The 18,215-nt window shown below is 39.1% G+C and overlaps 1 pseudogene; it reads left to right on the top strand.

The window, feature by feature from the left end:
- The first annotated feature begins 2,300 nt into the window (after positions 1-2,300).
- The window catches only part of LOC135218445 (irregular chiasm C-roughest protein-like), a 58,872-nt pseudogene continuing 42,957 nt past the window's right edge, over positions 2,301-18,215 (top strand).

Genomic DNA, 18,215 nt, shown 5'->3' with positions numbered 1-18,215 from the left:
GAAGTGACTGAAAGGTAGAGTTTGAAGGGAGAAAAGGGGGAGAAGTGACTGAAAGGTAGAGTTTGAAGGGAGAAAAAAGGGAGAAGTGACTGAAAGGTAGAGTTTGAAGGGAGAAAAAATAAAGGAAAGGTGGAACTGAAACAGGTAGAGTTTGAAGGGAGAAAATAAAGGAGATGTGACTGAAAAAGGTAGAGGTTTGAACGGGAAAAGAATAAGGGTAAGGGAAGAAGGGTGACCTGATTTTCGGAGTTTGTGGGTGAAGGGAAAATAAAAAAGGAGGAAGTGACTCGGCAGGTTAAGAGTTTGTGGGAAGGGAAAATAAAAAAAGGAAGAGTGACTTGAAATGGTAGCGTTTGTTTGGGAAGGGAAGAAAATAAGGGAAGAGTGACTGAAAGGTAGAGTTTGAAGGGAGAAAATAAAGGAAGAGTGACTGAAAGGTAGAGTTTGAAGGCAGAAAATAAAGGAGAAGTGACTGAAAGGTAGAGGTTGAAAGGAGAAAAAAGGGAGAAGTGGCTGAAAGGTAGAGTTTGAAGGGAGAAAATAAGGGAGAAGCTACTGAAAGGTAGAGTTTGAAGGGAGAACATAAAGGAGAAGTGACTGAAAGGTAGAGTTTGAAGGAAGAAAAAAGGGAGAATTAACTGAAAGGTAGATTTTGAAGCGAGAAAATAAGGGAGAAGCTGCTGAAAGGTAGAGTTTGAAGGGAGAAAAAAGGGAGAAGTGACTTAAAGTTAGAGTTTGAAGGGAGAAAATAAGGGAGAAGTGGCTGAATGGTAGAGTTTGAAGGCAGAAAATAAATTAAAACGTACCAATATCTACGGCCAAATAGCCAGTTGTTTCACCAACGAAAATTTTAAAAATAAGTAATATTTTATTATAGATAATTTTTCTGTAATGTTTAGCATACAGATTATTTTTTACATTTTCATTCTAATAAATAAATCATAAATATCCTACCTTAAAATTCCTGTATCTTTAACGCATTGCAAAACAAATTGTTCAGACCTTCTTTAGGCTTTCCTAATCACCCGCGACCCACAGCCCCCCACGCCCCCCAGCCCCCAGCTCCCCAGCCCAACAACAACCCCGTAGGGGTTAGTGCCATCAGTGCACCTCATTCGGTGCAATGTAGGCCTTTCTTAAGGCTCTTTGCAGCGTCCCCTCGGCCCCTAGCGGCAACTTCTTTCATTCCTTTTATTGTACCTCCGTTCATATTCTCTTTCTTCCATCTTACTGACAACCCTCTCCTAACAATTGTTTCATAACGCAGCTGCTTTGAGGTTTTCCTCCTGTAACAACTTTCAAACCTTATACAGTCAGTTTCCGTTTCAGCGCTGAATGGCCTTAGTTGCCGCACTGCTTGGCATAATGCCAAAAATCTATATAAATCAATCCAAATCAAACAACAACAACAACAAAGTAGTTTGCGGGCTTACTCCCAGAGCAAGCGAAAATAGGGGACATGTAAAGTTTCTAGAAAATGAAACAGAAAGAAGAAGTAAATGAAACGTAAGGTTTGAGAAGAGATCGAAAAAAAATGAAGGAAATGATAATTGTAGCGTAAAACCGAGAAAAATAAAAAAACAAGAAACTAATGATACTCGTAGATAAAGTTGAATCTTTGTTTTTTTTTAAGGAAATTAAATATTTTTATCATTTTTATGAGTAGTGAAATTTAATAGGAAAACTATTAATAACCCAGGTAATTGAACAGAATGATTCTCATGCACCTCTTAAGATTTAGAAAAAAAAAAAAAAAAAAAAAAATAAATGTCAAAAGTAAAAAAGAGCTTATTATGATCCCGCGTATCACACCACCACCTCCAAGCAACTTTCATTTACCGAATCCGAGACACGAGGAGTCTTGATACCCCGCGTGCTTGCGCGTGCTTGCGCCTGCTTGCGGGCGCCCGGCTGGCTGGCTGGCTGGGTTTGGCTGGTTGGGTGGGTGACTGGCGTGCTTTTAGCTGGAGGTGTGGAAAAAAAGCCTGGAAAAGGCTGCCTGTCATCAGAAGAAGCCCTCATCCTAATCTTTTATAGTGCGGGATTTCTCCCAAGGGATCGGTGGGGGGGGGGGGGGGGGGGTGGGGGGGGGGGGGGGAGAGATGTCGATGGGAGTCGAGTGGTAGGTAGGTGAGGGGCGGATCTGAAGAAGGCTAAAGGATGGGAATAAAGGGGGGGGGGAGAGATGAAGGCCTCGATGATGGTGGGGGGAAGTAAGGGGTTGATAGAAGAAGGGGGTTGTGGTGTTGGGGAGGGGTAAGGGTTGAAAGGGTGGGGGGAGGGGGTTGATAGAGGGATGATACTATTTGACTGCCAGCCGGAGGCACTATACTGCCGTTCGTGACTTTGTCAGAACGACATCGCCTCTCTCTCTCTCTCTCCTCTCTCTGCCTCCCTCTGTCTCTCCCTATCCAGCAACCTGGTCTGGGCCGATCGACAGCGATCTCCCTGTCTCTTTCTCTCTCTCTCTCTCTCTCTCTCTCACACACACTCTCTCACTCTCACCCTCCGGAGTCTCGGCAGTGTTGTTTTGTACGCGGCAGCGTAAAGTCTTGCATCCGCGTCGCTCGTGGGGAATTAGTGTAACAGGACTCCTCCTCCTCCTCCTCCTCCTCCTCCTGACCTACCCAGACCCATCCCCGCCAGCGACACAGCCTGACCAACCTCTCCCTCTCTCACTCACTCACTCTGTGTCCCTCAGTGCCGTCCTCGTCCCAGTTAAGTGACCCTGTTTGACACGGCTTGAAAAAGCGCTTGGCACCCTGACATAATTCAGTTCCTCGCCCGCCACAGGCGCTGACTGACTTGATCGACAGTTTCTCTCAGTCGATCAAACGTTTATCCCGTTTTCCCATTCGTTTTCCCAGTTCAGGGACATTGTACTAACAGAAGGTGGTAAATGCAACCAACGGTTTAAAATGAGCTTCCGGACTTTCTGATAAGTTTTGTTTTTTCCGGAGAATTATCAGCATTTGACAAACGTTTCCCGTCAATGTTTCGACAAATCAAGTGATACTTGGGGGGTAAAACCGCGCCTGTTGCAGTGACCTATTGCTTATATTATATCCTCCGTTTAAGAAACGTTTGTTGATACATTTTCCGTTTACTTTTTAACAAAGTTACCGTACGTTTGTGAGGTGACCGAAGGTATTCTGATTAAGATAAGGAAATACCTGAACAAGAAAAATTACATTAACTGCTGCAAAAAAAAAAGATCTTTCTGCATTTGCGATGATGTTCGTGACGTGACCCCAGATATAAAGAGTCACTGAAGCAAAAGGATAAAAATAGAAAAAAGAGAGAGATAGAGAAAAAAAGAAAAGAAAAGATAGCAACTGTTTTAAAAGATTTGCAGACTTTTCTGCACTGAAGATGATGACACACACAGGGCAACTCCGGTTTATCAAGGTAAGAGAAATGTCAGGATTGTTGAATCTTTCTTTTCTATGTAAATTTATTTCCCGTGATTATCAGTTTATATTTCGTGACTTTCAGTTCACCATGAAAAGAACTTTAAGACAAACTGCGCGACCGTGTTGACACGTTTTAATGTTATTATTATTATTATTATTATTATTATTATTATTATTATTATTATTATTATTTTATTATTATTATTATTATTATTATTATTATTATCAGCTTATGCTTACTTCTTTAAAAATCATACACAGGCACATAACTACATATATACATATGTATATAGTCTGTGAAATTCACCAAAAGCTTCGACAAAGTTACCTGCAATAATAGAATAGAAAAATCATATTCGTTTCAGCTATAATTTGGATAAACATACATATATAACAATACCAATGAAATGAATAACAGGCAAATTAATATCGTTATAGAGTATTATAATTAGAAGCATTATTAGAATTCGGAAACGAATCGGAAGTAGTCATAACAATACCCTAAAGAATAGTGTTGTATGCTATATATTTACAATTGAACAGTCTTGTTAGAAAAAAAAAAAGTCATGCTCAGAAACGAGATCTAAAATAAGATCAATTTTCGTTTAGATGAAAATTGAACATTTTAATTGGGAAAACAAGACTAAATACATGACAAATACGACACAGAGCCTCTAGTAGATTTAGCAGCATTCTCCTCAAGTACTGAAACCTAAATTTTGTGACGCCAGTATCGGTACTCATAAATCAGTCGGTCAATCAATCTACTTGGGGGCGTGACAGAGAAGGTAATTTTATTCTGGCTACAATTCTCGGAAAGGATTCTAATATAGAGCAGTTACATATCTTTAAGTGGGAGGCCTCCTCAACAAAGTTTAGATTATACATAGAATGTCTATGTAAAAATTTATATATTTGAACAAATATATTCATATACATATATTTTTAGATTTTTTATATGAAATTTATTTTAGATTTAATTCTTTTTTTTTCTTTTTAAATTTATTTCGGTGCCAATAACCTAGTAGAGGTTGTGACGCCAGTTTTTAATAGACATAATCAATCAATCAGTAATGAACCGCAGCAAATGACGATCGGGAATTAAAAAATGCATTACTGATTTTTTTTTTTTTTTTTTTGGCACTTGGCAACAAGTGGCAGAATCAACATCTCCCGTATTTACGAGCGCCGGAAATGTCGAACAAGATACGCGGATAATTTTGACCACGGCCCGATGATGAATGGACCTGACGTGTGGTTAATGAAATTGGCGGGTGATCGAGTGAATAAACACCTGCCAAAACTGATCAGTGGCTACAGGTCACTTGGAGCACCTGTATGATTATAAAAATAAAAAGAAAAAAAGGCAGGTCAGGTGCTGATGTATTCCATGTATTCATCTCACGACGGATGTTCCGATTTGACTAAAGTGATATGGGTGTAATAGCTCCTTATAATTATGTATTGAATATTATAAAAAAAAGTAAAAACAAGGAAGGTCAGGCGTGGATGTATTCCATGTATTCATCTCAAGACGGATGTTCCGATTTGACTAAAGAAAGTGATATGGGCTTGATGGCTCCTTATAATTATGTATTAAATATTATCATTCTAAGATTACTTACAGATTCAAACTGCGATTCCGCTTGAGAAATTTTAGACGATGTTGATAAAGTAAGAGATCTATAATCTAGGAATAAAAGTATGTAAATTGATAAGAATGATTAGAGAAAAAGAAAAAGATAGTAAGGAATGTGAGATGACAAATTAACATTTGAAAAGCGTGTGGTAAGGAAAGAGAGCAGAATAAAAACAATGAACGAAAGAAAAGGAAAGTCTCGGAATAAAACTGTAAAACCAGATATAGTAATCATAATTTAATGGAAAAATAACGAAATGAATTGTAGAAATTAATAGAGTAATACAATAGGGAAGGAGAGATGACAAAGGGCGTGAAGTAAAGACAAATAAAAAAGAAATACAAAAGAATGCACGAAAGGAAACGGAGGCCTCGGAATAAGACGAAAGGAACCAATAAACCAACGCCAGAATAAAAAAAAAAAGCTAAAATAAAAAATATCTTTCCATAAGAACGAGATTACGATCCTTCCTCTTTTGCCCACAAGAGTAGCAGCACAATGCGCACGGCGGCCTTTGCAAAGAATGATGGGAATTTGCAACTGTTTATCTCCTCCCACTGCTTTCTGACAACGTTATTGCCTTACGCGGACGTTACCTCTCTCTCTCTCTCTCTCTCTCTCTCTTCTACATGCTTTTTCCCCGTGAGAGAGAAAGAGAGAGAGAGAGAGAGGGATTTTTGTTTCGTTGTTGAATCGGTTGACATTTCCAGCTACTTGGGAGCTTAGATAGATAGAGAGAGAGAGAGAGAGAGAGAGAGAGGAGAGAGAGAGAGAGAGAGAGGGAGATTTTTTATGTTTTTGCATTGCCTCAAATTCGGAGACACTTGGAAGTTGAGAGAGAGAGAGACATTTCTTACGTTTATGCTTCGCTTCAAATTCCAACCCACATGGAAGTTTAGGTAAAGAGAGAGAGAGAGAGATAGAGAGAGAGATTTCTTACGTTTATGCTTCGCTTCAAATTCCAACCCACATGGAAGTTTAGGATAGAGAGAGAGAGAGAGAGAGAGAGAGAGAGAGAGAGAGAGAGAGATTTCTTACGTTTTTGCATCGCTTCAATATCCGAGCCACTTGGAAGTTGAGAGAGAGAGAGAGAGAGAGAGAGAGAGAGAGAGAGAGAAAGAGCTTCTCTTAATGCGACGTCTTTGATCCAAACGTTATGAATGTGAGCCATCTGGCTTTGTCATGAGAAGGTTTCATGATGACGGGTTGCTGTAATGTATAGCTTTTTATTTTATTTTTTCTTTCTTTTCTTTTCCACTCCCTGGCGTTCACGAGCATCGTAACTCCCTGGTAGGAAGACTGAGATTGCAATTGTCTTGGGTCGCCTTGTTATGTTTTATGTATAGAAGTTGATGTGTATGTGTAATTTATTTCGGACACGTTTGAAGTAAATGTCAGATGAAAATATAAATTGAAGAGAGATATGGCGTTTTTTTTTTTTTTTTTTTTTTGTAGAATATGATCGGTATTATTTTCGTTATGTTTAGCATTATCGTTATTGTCGTAGCAACTAGAGGCATGAATGTAATGGGTATTATTATTATTATTATTATTATTATTATATTATTTATTATTAGTATTATTATTATTATTGTTATTATTATTATTATTATTATTATTATGTTCATCGTAGCAATTAGGAAGGGAATGTAATGATTCATGCAAATGAAAACTATAAGAATATTCTCTCTCTCTCTCTCTCTCTCTCTCTCTCTCTCTCTCTCTCTCTCTCTCTCTCCGCGCAGAAGAGAGAAAAATCTATCGACTTCCGCACATATCTGAAAAACGTGAACCAAAGGTCACTGTCAATCAGAGAGAGAGTGAACGTCGGACACCGAGTTAATCTGGAGAAAAAAAGACTTCCCACCAATGTTCAGTCTTCCGTAACTATCTTTTGTGATTGGCTGTCAGTCACCTAGTGGCGATCATAGCGAGTTAATTGTCATTCCTTGATTATCTACCCGAAAGACTAGGCTAGCATTACGCCAGGCTATTGCTGCTGCTCCTCATACGAAGTTGTCAGGGAGAGAATCAATTACAAAGACTGAAAGATTGAGGTCATTCAATTTGTTATCAACCCAGATGATTTGGAAGGTCATTGACTGGTTGTGACGTAACGATCTGGAAGAAGGATGAGGTTTCTAATTGGTTATGGTTTGACGATCTGGAAGGACTATTAGGTCATTAACTTGTTATGAGGTAATGGTCTGGAAGGACAATGAGGTCATTAACTGGTTATGGAAGGATAGTTAGGTCTTTCATTGGTTAATAAGTAACGATCTGGAAGGACAATTAGGTCATTAACTGGTTATTGAGTAACGATCTGGAAGGACAATTAGGTCATCAACTGGTTATTGAGTAACGGTCTGGAAGGACAATTAGGTCATCAACTGGTTAATAAATAACGATCTGGGAGGACAATTAGGTCATCAACTGGTTATTCAGTAACGAGGGAAAGACAATCAGGTCACTGACTGACTATCAAGCAACGCTCTGGGAGAACGATTAGATCACTGACTGGTTGTTAAGTAATGATATGGATGAACAATTAGGTCACTGACTAGTTGCGAAGTAACGATCTGTAAGGACAATTAGGACATTAGCTGATTATGAAGTAACGATCCGGAAAGACAATTAGATCATTGACCGGTTGCGTAGTAACAATCTGAGATAACAATTAGGTCATTGACTGTTATGAAGTAACGATCTGGAAGGACAATTGCCAAGTAACGTTATAAAAAATACAAAATTAGGTCATTGACTGGTTATGGAATACGATCTGGAAGTGCATGTATTGCGAAGTAACGATATATATAAAAAAACACAATTAGGTCATTGACTGGTTATGAAGTAACGATCTGGAAGGACAGTTAGATCATTGACTGCTTATGAAGACGATCGTGAGAATTATAATAACCAAGTATGTTGAAGAAAACTATCCTTCCCCAAACACAACCTTAGCAATTCGAAAGTATTCCAATCTATTATTTTTTTATAGCTATTTGTATCGCTGCAATAAAGAAACAGGATAACGACAATAATCGAATACTTCCAAAGAGGCGAAGCTGCCACACTTACTGACAATCTGGAAGGTGCATCTTGAACAATTTCACAGCCGGAACTTTAAGTCTATGAAAGTTTGAAACACTGATCTGAAAATTTTACTAGTCCGGTAGCATGGAATGTAACGAACTTTATGGAAGTTTATTATTCCTTGAACTTTTATGTTCGATCAAAGATTAACCGCGTTTAAAAAGACATGGAGATTGTATTTGAATTACATTATACTTTTACTCACTGTTTACATGAACTGTTTTTTATTGTACAAGTTTACATAAACAAAGCCTCTTACCTCGACAGGTATAAAATAGATATTACGGGAATAAAAAATATCTTTTTTATTTAAAAATCACATCGTAGCTTAATGATGTTTTTATATAAGAAAAAATCTTATCCTCTATTCAAGATCTACAATGTACAATGATTACATTAATGTAAATATAGTTACCGTAATAACATTGATAAGAAAAATTTTCTTTGTTTTACAAATTACTTTTATATTCGTTAACGTATATATATATATATATATATATATATATATATATATATATTATATATATATATATATATATACATTGTTATAATGCATTTTTCAATGTTCTCTCTTTTGGCAAACTTTTAGTCATTTCATTTTTCAACGTATCATATGGAGTCATTCTAGTTTTGGCTGAAAAAAGGAGAATAGACAAAGAAATCATGAAGAAAAATTTTGACTAAGCCTTTCAATTCACCTGGAATCGAGAATCGGTGATTACGGATGCCTGAGAAAATAGGTTACTGGGAAAATCCTACGTTCAGGGATGATCCTGGATCCAAGTTTAGGGGTGATCCTGTATCCACGTTCAGGAACAATCCTGGCTCCACACTGATAATATTCTGGCTAAATGTTCAGAGACGATTCTGAATTGACGATCAGAGACGATCCTGGATCCACGCTCAAGGACGATCGTCTATGCATGTTTCTAGTGTGATCCTGGATCCAAGTTTAGGAGCGATCCTGGAGCCGCGTTAGAGAACGATCCTGAATCCAAGATCAGGGACGATCCTGGGAACCACGTTCAGGGACGATCCTGGATCCAAGTTCAGGGAAGATCCTGGTAACCACCTTCAGGGACGATCTTGTATCCACATTCAGGAACGATAATGGGATCCACATGTAAAGAGACGTTCCGGGATCCACGTTCAGGCAAGATCCTGGATCCAAGTTCAGGGAAGATCCTGGGAACCACCTTCAGGGACGATCTTGTATCCACATTCAGGAACGATAATGGGATCCACATGTAAAGAGACGTTCCTGGATCCACGTTCAGGCAAGATCCTGGATCCAAGTTCAGGGAAGATCCTGGGAACCACCTTCAGGGACGATCTTGTATCCACATTCAGGAACGATAATGGGATCCACATGTAAAGAGACGTTCCTGGATCCAGGTTCAGGGACGATCCTGGGATCCTGTCTTATCCCTCATAAACCTCTTTGTTAATTGATTTCATTGGAAACCGTCTTGGGATCAAAGTAGGTTAAAAAACCTCGTACCAGGAATAGAGAGAAATGTGTCATCATTCTTATGGTCTACCTCTCTCTCTCTCTCTCTCTCTCTCTCTCTCTCTCTCTCTCCTCTCTCTCTCTCTCTTCATTTCACAGCGTTCAATCAAGGTAATACTTAATCCTCGTATTGGTTGTCTGACCTTAGAGATGTAAAAAAAAAAAGGTAATAGATTCGCTTCCTGATAATGTAATTGGACTCTTAGTCGAACAGAGCATACGGGGAATATATATATATATATATATATATATATATATATATATATATATATATATATATATATATATATATATATATTATATACATGTGTGTGTGTGTGTGTGTATCTATACATATAAGGAATGAGAGGAATTTATTTCTGGTTCGGATCCCACAATAAGCTGTACGTCCCGTCGCTAAGTAACCAATTGGTTCCTAGCCACGTAAAAAAAATATCTAATCCTTAGGGCCAGCCCTATAAGGAGAGCTGTTAATCAGCTCAGTTGTCTGGTAAAACTAAAATATACTTTTTTTTTTTTTTTTTTTCTTTTTTTTTGGTGGGGGGGGGGGGGGGGCGTTGTCATTCACACGTCAAAAAGCGCCTATGGCTGACAACGAAAAAGGGGAACCAATACTTGACAAAATTATTTCATTTCTATCTTTCTTCAAACTTTCGTTTAATGACCGTAAAAGGACTGAGTCGTTGAAAGTGAATCGCTCTGTTCCTCCAGGAGACATATTCTAAATTTTCGGTCTCGTTAAATTTAGTCTTTTTTCACTGAGCTGTAAATCCAGTTAGTGGCGTTGTTACTGAAATTAGAGAAAAGTGGCTGAAATGATATCAAACGGAAACTGTATATATTACTTGAATTATAAAATTGTCTGAATTACCCCAATTAAGGGTTACGTGATTTAGAACTAGAAAGATTTTGTCGAGCAAAGCTTTTTTTTTTTTTTAGTTTTCTGCCCGTACGCACTTTTTCCAGTCCGCACTCTTCCCGTCCGTACTCAGATCTTAAAACCTACTGAGGGTAGAGGGCTGCAAATTGACATGTTGATCATCCACCCTCCAATCATCTTACATACAAAGTTGCAGCCCTCTAGCCTCAATAGTTTATATCTATTTTTTTCTACGGTTAAGTTAGCCATAATGGTGCGTCTGGCAACGGTATAGGAGAGGCCATCACTGGTAGGTGGTTAAAATTTCATGGGCCGTGGCTCATACAGCATTATACTGGTCGCACCAAAGATAGATCTATTTTCGGTGTCCTTGATTATATGCTGTAGCAGGTGTACAGAAAACTCGATTGCGCCGAAGAAACGTCGACCTATTTTTTAATTATTTTCTTGTTTAGAATATGACCAAACAACCACACGAATGTTTGGAATGTTTGTTTATGGTTTTGCATGTGGTTCAAGTGAACATACTTAGCTGGCCAAAGACCCTGATTGTTGTAAGCGGCTGAATGTTTACTTTTTTTTTTTTTACACTGTTCATTTCTCTGTGATGTACTACATGTTTCAATTCAACCACTGAATCACTTGAGGTATTGTCAACAAAATATAGAAGACTATGATGAAAGGCTTTTTATCACAATTCACAAAGCATTTCCAAAAGAGATTCACAATCACTAATTTGCCTTCTCTATAGTTCCCAGCACTTGCCCATTGGCCTAGATATGTTCCAATTCTAAACCCTCCCCCCTCCCCCCTCCCCAATTGAATGGGAGATTTTGAGTTGATAATACAAATCTGTGCTGCTTTGAATTCTCAGTGTCTTGGTTTCCGTACCTATTGGTTTGCATATAAAGTAAGTTGGAATTGGAATATAAAACTTTAGGCCCAACGCTAAGTGCAGGGAGCGCCTCAGTGGCGTGAAAGGTATGGTCTTAACCTGCCACCTCGGTGGCCGCAAGTTCGATTCTCGGGCATTCCACTAAGGGGTTAGAGATGTGTATTTCTGGTGACAGAAGTTCACTCTCGACGTGGTTCGGAAGTCACGTAAAGCCGTTCGTCCAGTTGCTGAATAACCACTAGTTCCATGCAACGTAAAAACGCCATACAAACAAACAAACAAACAAACTAAGTGCAGGAACCTTAGAGGTTATTCAGCAATGAAGATAACGCTGAAACAAATATCAGGCGAGGGTGGAAAGTAAGATGGAAGAATGAGAATATGAACAGAGGTATAGTAAGGGGTTGAAGTTAGAGGCCGAGAGGGACGCTGCAAAAAAAAACAAAAAAACCTCAAGTATTGTCTACAGTGCACCGCGTGAAGCACACTGCCGGTAATATTTCTTACGGGGTGAAAAATCGAAAGTCACTAGTCTTCACCTGATCGAGTTTAAGTATTTTTTTTTCCACCAAATGAAATATTTAACTGAAGTATTTTTCCCCCGGCTACTTTCCACTCGACTCTACCCGTTTCATTTGTAAACTTCACCAGTGTAAAGCTTCTTCTTTGTTTAATTACTTGTGATCATCTTTAATTCATTAACACCGATGAACTGTGTTGCAAAATTGATGCAGCACGCGCATAAATGCATGAAGAATGAGATCCTTGCATTACCATGCAAGATGAGAGAGAGAGAGAGAGAGAGAGAGAGAGAGAGAGAGAGAGCATGAACGACATACAATTTACCAACCAGCTCCAAGAATATTAGGAACTGGATTAGTTGATTTTCGCTGCTAGCAAATGCAACGGAATCCGTATTTTGAAAGGCATTCAGTTCTTTAAAAAAAAGTTATATTTAAATATTTTTTAACTCGAGAATTTTGCGCATTATTTGATGTTGATATAATCCTTCTTCAAGCGTATCTGTAAGACTGTTTGAATTAAACTGGTGCATGCAAGCACAGGTGGTTTCCCTTAAGGTGGCCTGTAGTAAGTGTGGCAAAGTATTAACCTCCTAAAAAATCTCTGTGCGGCCAGGATTCGAGTCCATTTTCATCAGTCCTCTGCTCTCTACTTTGTGACCTTAATCCTTTCCCATAAAAAGCAACCATTCACTTTCTTAAAAGTGAAATAACTTTACATTTTCCCCTCCGTTTCCATTCGACAATTCACAAATACGTCTTCGGTCATTATAGTTTTATCATTAGATCCATAACGTGTTTAATCAACTCTAACATGGCACCCAATTTAATGGGGAGCGCCTCAGTGGCGTGATCGGTATGGTCTTGACCTGCCACCTCAGTGGCCGCGAGTTCGATTCTCAGGCATTCCACTGAGGGGGGTAAGAGATGTGTATTTCTGATGATAGGAGTTCACTCTCGACGTGGTTCGGAAGTCATGTAAAGTCGTTGGTCCCGTTGTAGAATAACCACTGGTTCCATGCAACGTAAAAACACCATACAAACAAACCAATTTAATGTGGATTGCAGGTCATACATACGCAACTGTTGAGTTCCATTTTAAACAAATTGCCAAAGGACAATCTTTGTTTCTGCCGATCCTAAGCTATTTGTCACATAACAAATTCCTCGTTGGACTAATGGTTTATGTCCTCGCCTACCGATTCAGTGGTCCCGAGTTCGATTCCGCGCTCTGCCAACATGGAATCAGAAGAATCTGTTACTGGTATTTACAAATTAATTTCTCGATATAACGTGGTTCGTATCCCACAATAAGTTGTACGTCCCGTTACTAGGTAACCAATTGGTTCCTAGCCACATAAAAACTATCTAATCCTTCGGGCCAGCCCTGTGAGGGCTGTTAATCAGCTCAGTGGTCTGGTTGAACTGAGATAGACTTAACTTGCCACATAACACACTTGATAGACTTAACTTGCCACATAACACACTTGATAGACTTAACTTGCCACATAACACACTTGCTTCGTCTTCTCTTGTACTTTAGCATTCAGACCTCCTAGAACAGCCATCTTTCCGGTTCGTAAAATTATGTGTTTATCACAGCAAATTATTAATCAGTAATATAAGGCCCTACTGTCTTCCATGGTCCTCCAGTTAAAACTTAACATTTTGAGTACTATTTCAACGAGAAAATTCCTGGTGACAGAAATTCATGTCTTGATGTGGTTCGGATCCCACAGTAAGCTGTAGGTCCCGTTGCTAAGTAACCAATTGGTTCCTAGCCACGTAAAAATATCTAATCCTTCTGGCCAGCCATAGGAGAGCTGTAACTCAGCAAGAAAAAAACTGTCCAGTAGCTCTCAACATTTGTGTTCAATAAACGCATTAATGATTGCCAGGCCTCGGCCTGATTGACTCCATTATTCCTTTAAACAAATCGATATCAATCCATTCACTTCTTCGCCATTTCTATCAGGAGCTACTTCAGGTAACACACGGAAGACCGACGGCAAACTTTCGGCATTAGCGTCATTGATGGAGAAGAAAAGCGATCGATCCGACGAGTGAAGTCGTACTACAAATTCCCCTTTCGTACCGACTCGATAAAAGGTCCGTTATTCCTCCTGTTTGTCATCAGACGCATCATCAGTCGGCAGCAAAATCCACGTAACCTTTGTCTTCTCTGGTTCTGTGACGTCACAGATTTGATATGACGTCACTAGGTTTTGATGACGTCATTCTTTCAGCAGGTTAATGACGCTGTCAATGACGCAGCTCATTCAGTGATTAAAACGGTATCTTTTCACACTTACGTGAGTTTCCAAAATTGCTGTTCCCGTAGAGGGGGTTGGGGTTAGTGCCGCCAGTGCAGCTCAAGCGATATACTGTATGCATTACTATTCTAGAGGTTCTTTATAGCGTCCCTTCGGCCCTAGCTGCATGCACTCCCTTTCATTCGGTTTACTGGACCTCTGTTCATATTCTCTTCCTTCCATACTTTTCTCAACCCTCTCCACATTTTCACTTTGTTTCTGTTTAAGTGCTGGATGACCTCCTCAGTCCCAGCGCTTGTTGGCCTTTGGTCTAAAATTTATATCCCATCCCACTCCCAAAATACTGGATGACGTAGTTGGCTACATAACTGGTGTACTGATTTGTTTTGGTCATCTATGAAACGTGAAGCAAAATGAGAAGTTATTTACAGATTTCGATTCGTCCTAATCATAGCTTCTCATTATTATCGAAGGCCAGATGGGATTTCATCATTGTGTTTCGTTCTAATGAATGAACTATTATTGTTGTTATTATTGTTGATATTATTGTTATTGTTATTATTGTGTTTATTTTTGCTAAAGCAAGCTTCCACGGAAAATAATAATAATAATAATAATAATAATAATAATAATAATAATAATAATAATAATAATAATAATAATATCTATTATTATTATCATTATCAAAGTAGTAATTCAAAACGAAAGCTGGAAACAGAGATTGTTAAATTTTTTATTAAAATAATAATAATAATAATGAAATAATAATAATAATAATAATAATAATATTAGAAATAATAATAATAATAAAATAATATAATATAAATAATAATAATAATAATAATAATAAAAATAATAATAATAATAATAATAATAATAATAATGTCCGCATTTCTAAAGGAGAATAACCCTAAATTGAAAGAAACGAAAATAATTAAGATTCTCCATCCCTCCATTCTCAGGCGACAGGTGCGTTGAATTTTTTTGTTTATGGGGGGTTGGTTGTGGTCGTCTTGCCCAAGGGCATGATTACAAAAAGCAAACCGAGAATGACCTTGTCAAGTTAAATCGGCGTCATTACGGTCGAATGTTTGTTGGTACAGATTGGGCATCTCACCCTTACGGCTCTCGCCTAGAAGCTACTTTGCGAATCAAGTTTCCTATTTAGCTTTTCTCTGTTTCCCCATGAAAGCGAGAAACATTTTTCCCCATTCACCCATGAAAGCGAGAACTTTTTCCCCTTTCCCTAATTTTTAAAAACGAAGAACTTTTTCTTCCCTTGTTCCATGAAAAAGCGAGAACTTTTTCCCCTTTCCCTAATTTTGAAAACGAGAACTTTCTCCCTGTTTTCCCATAAAAGCGAGAACTTTTTCCTCTTTTCCTCATGAAAGCGAAATTAGTTTCCCCTGTTTCCTCATAACAGCGGAACATTTTATCCTTGTTTCCCTATTAAAGGTAAACCTTTTTTCTCATGGAATCAAAACTGTCTCCCCACGAAATCAAGACCTTTATCCTCATGAAATCAAAACCCTTTTCCCCATGAAATCAAAACCTTTTTCTTCATGAATTTATAACCTTTCTCCCCCAGAAATCAAAACCCTCTCCCCATGAAATCAAAACCTTTATCTCCATGAAATTATAACCATGAAAGCGAAACTTTTTTTTCTTCATTTCCCCATGAAATGGAAATCGTTTCTCGTCATCTGAGAGACCGAAGCAGGGGAGTGAATGACTGAGAGCAAGAGAGAAACATATAAACACAGCAATAGATGCAGTGGTGTGCATCTGCATTGTAATCGACTATATACGTACGCAGTCAACAGCAGCCGCAGCATCCCGGAGAGATAATTTGTAGCTTCACCTGAATTCTTTCATGGCGAGGGTTGACAGGTGGTGGGCTGCAACAGGACAGGAGGGGGGGAGGGTGAGGGGAGGAGGAGGAGGAGGAGGGGAGAAGAATTAGACGAAGGAGGAGAGGGGGAGGAGGCGAAGGAGAAGAAAGATTAGACGGAGGATGAGGAAGAGACGAGGATTAGACGGATAGGGGGAGGTTCAGAGGGAGGAGGAGAAGGATTAGTAAGGAGGAGGAGGAGGTGGAAAAGAAGGAGGAGAGGGAGGAGGAGAAGGATTAGACGGAGGAGAAGGATTAGACGGAGGAGGAGGAAGAGGAGGAGAAGGAGGAATAGTATTAGGAGGAGGATGTACAGCAGTAAGGAAAAAGGGGTAGAGAAGAGGGGAAATAAAGTAGGAGGGAGAAGGGGAAGAAGGAGGAGGAGGAAGGGGATGTACAGCAGTAGGGAGAAGGAGGAGGGAGGTAGATGAAAAGCAGAGAAGACAGAGTAAGGCATGAGGGAGAGGGAGGAAGAGGGAGGGGAGGGAGGAGAACCAGCTTTGACAAAAGAGATGGATTGAGGGGTGGGGGTGGGTTGCATACAGGTAGGACAGGTAAGGTTGGGTTTTGGGGGGAGGTAGTGATGGGGGATGCTATTGCAATCCCCCCCTCCCTTATCTTCCCTTCTCTACCTCCTCCCCAACACTCCCTCTCCCCCTTCCCCCTGCTTCTTTGTCGAGATGCTGACCACATTTGTTGCCATTTGACATAAAAGATGCTTCCTCCTGTGGAGTGATTATCTCTGTTTGGCCCTACGTTCTCATTCGCTCCTTCCTTCATGCTTAATTTCCTCCTGATCTCCTTTGTTCTCTCTCTCTCTCTCTCTCTCTCTCCTCTCTCTCTCTCTCTCTCATGAATATCATCTCGACCGTGTTGGTGGTATTCAATAGGACAGGAATTCCGCTTGAGCATTTTCCTGTTTTTTTTCTTGTTACAATTGCTCGATTTCTAAAGCTGATTTGTATCAAAGAGGCCTGCCTACCTTGGGTAGAAGAATACTGTGTATTTATCTATTGTCCTTGGACATACTGGATATCTCTCTCTCTCTCTCTCTCTCTCTCTCTCTCTCTCTCTCTCGTCTCGTCTCGTACACAGTAACCTATTTAATTAAACGAAAACCAGACAAAAAATAATGGATGGAAACTAGAACTGAAGAGATACAACGCATCCCATTATGGGAATTTCTTCACATACAAGATATGCGACTCATGGAATAAGTGAGCACACATCCTAAGCCTTGTAACTCCTTCTCTCTCTCTCTCTCTCTCTCTCTCTCTCTCTTTCTCTCTCTTTCTCTCTCTCTGCAGAATGTATCTGGATAATTTGTCTTACTATTTTAGTTCCTTTATTGTTCATCTGTAATGGTAATACAGAAACATTCCTTATTCTAATATTATAACAATGTATCATTATGCAAAATATTCCCCAAAGTATTTTAAGCTTACGACTCACAATTTCAATTCTTTCGTGAATTCTATACGCGGTTTCCTTTAAGTAATAACCTACTTATGATGGCATTTTGAAAATATACTTTTGTTTCATTCTGAAAACAAAACTCATGGTGTTACGAAACTTGACTCGGGTCTGGAAACCCTAATCAGCCAACTTTATCCAATTCTGCCATGTTGTTCTTGTTCCTTTATAGGAATCAAGGTTCTTGATCGAGAATGAGCAGGGAGGGATCTTTTCTAGATAGTGAACCCCCACGGGTTTTAACCCGTGTTTACTACAACCCCGTTGGTGATTGACGTAAAAACATGAACAAAAGACTGAATATCATAAAGATAATGTCCCCCACGAAATATCATTCATAGATAACGACCCAAAAAACCTTTGTAGGTCACTGAAATTCGAAAGGAGGAAGGTTGGTAATGCGGTAAAATATTGCTAATTTGATTTCACTTTTTGTGTGTGTGTGTCTGTGTGTGTGTGTGTGTGTTTTAAAACAACGTAGAGAACTTTCCCTGCTTTGCGTCAGATAGATTGTATCCAATTGACATTTCCCTCTCGACCGGTTTACCTGCAGTTCATTTTTCTTAATCCGGTTTCAGCGTTTTAATAAAATAATGGATTTAACTTTCATCTTCCCTTGATAAATT

The sequence above is a fragment of the Macrobrachium nipponense genome, chromosome 19 (genome assembly GCF_015104395.2).
Source record: "Macrobrachium nipponense isolate FS-2020 chromosome 19, ASM1510439v2, whole genome shotgun sequence".
Taxonomy (NCBI): domain Eukaryota; kingdom Metazoa; phylum Arthropoda; class Malacostraca; order Decapoda; family Palaemonidae; genus Macrobrachium; species Macrobrachium nipponense.
Note: the sequence above shows the minus strand (reverse complement) of the source record. Positions and strands in the feature narration are given on the sequence as shown.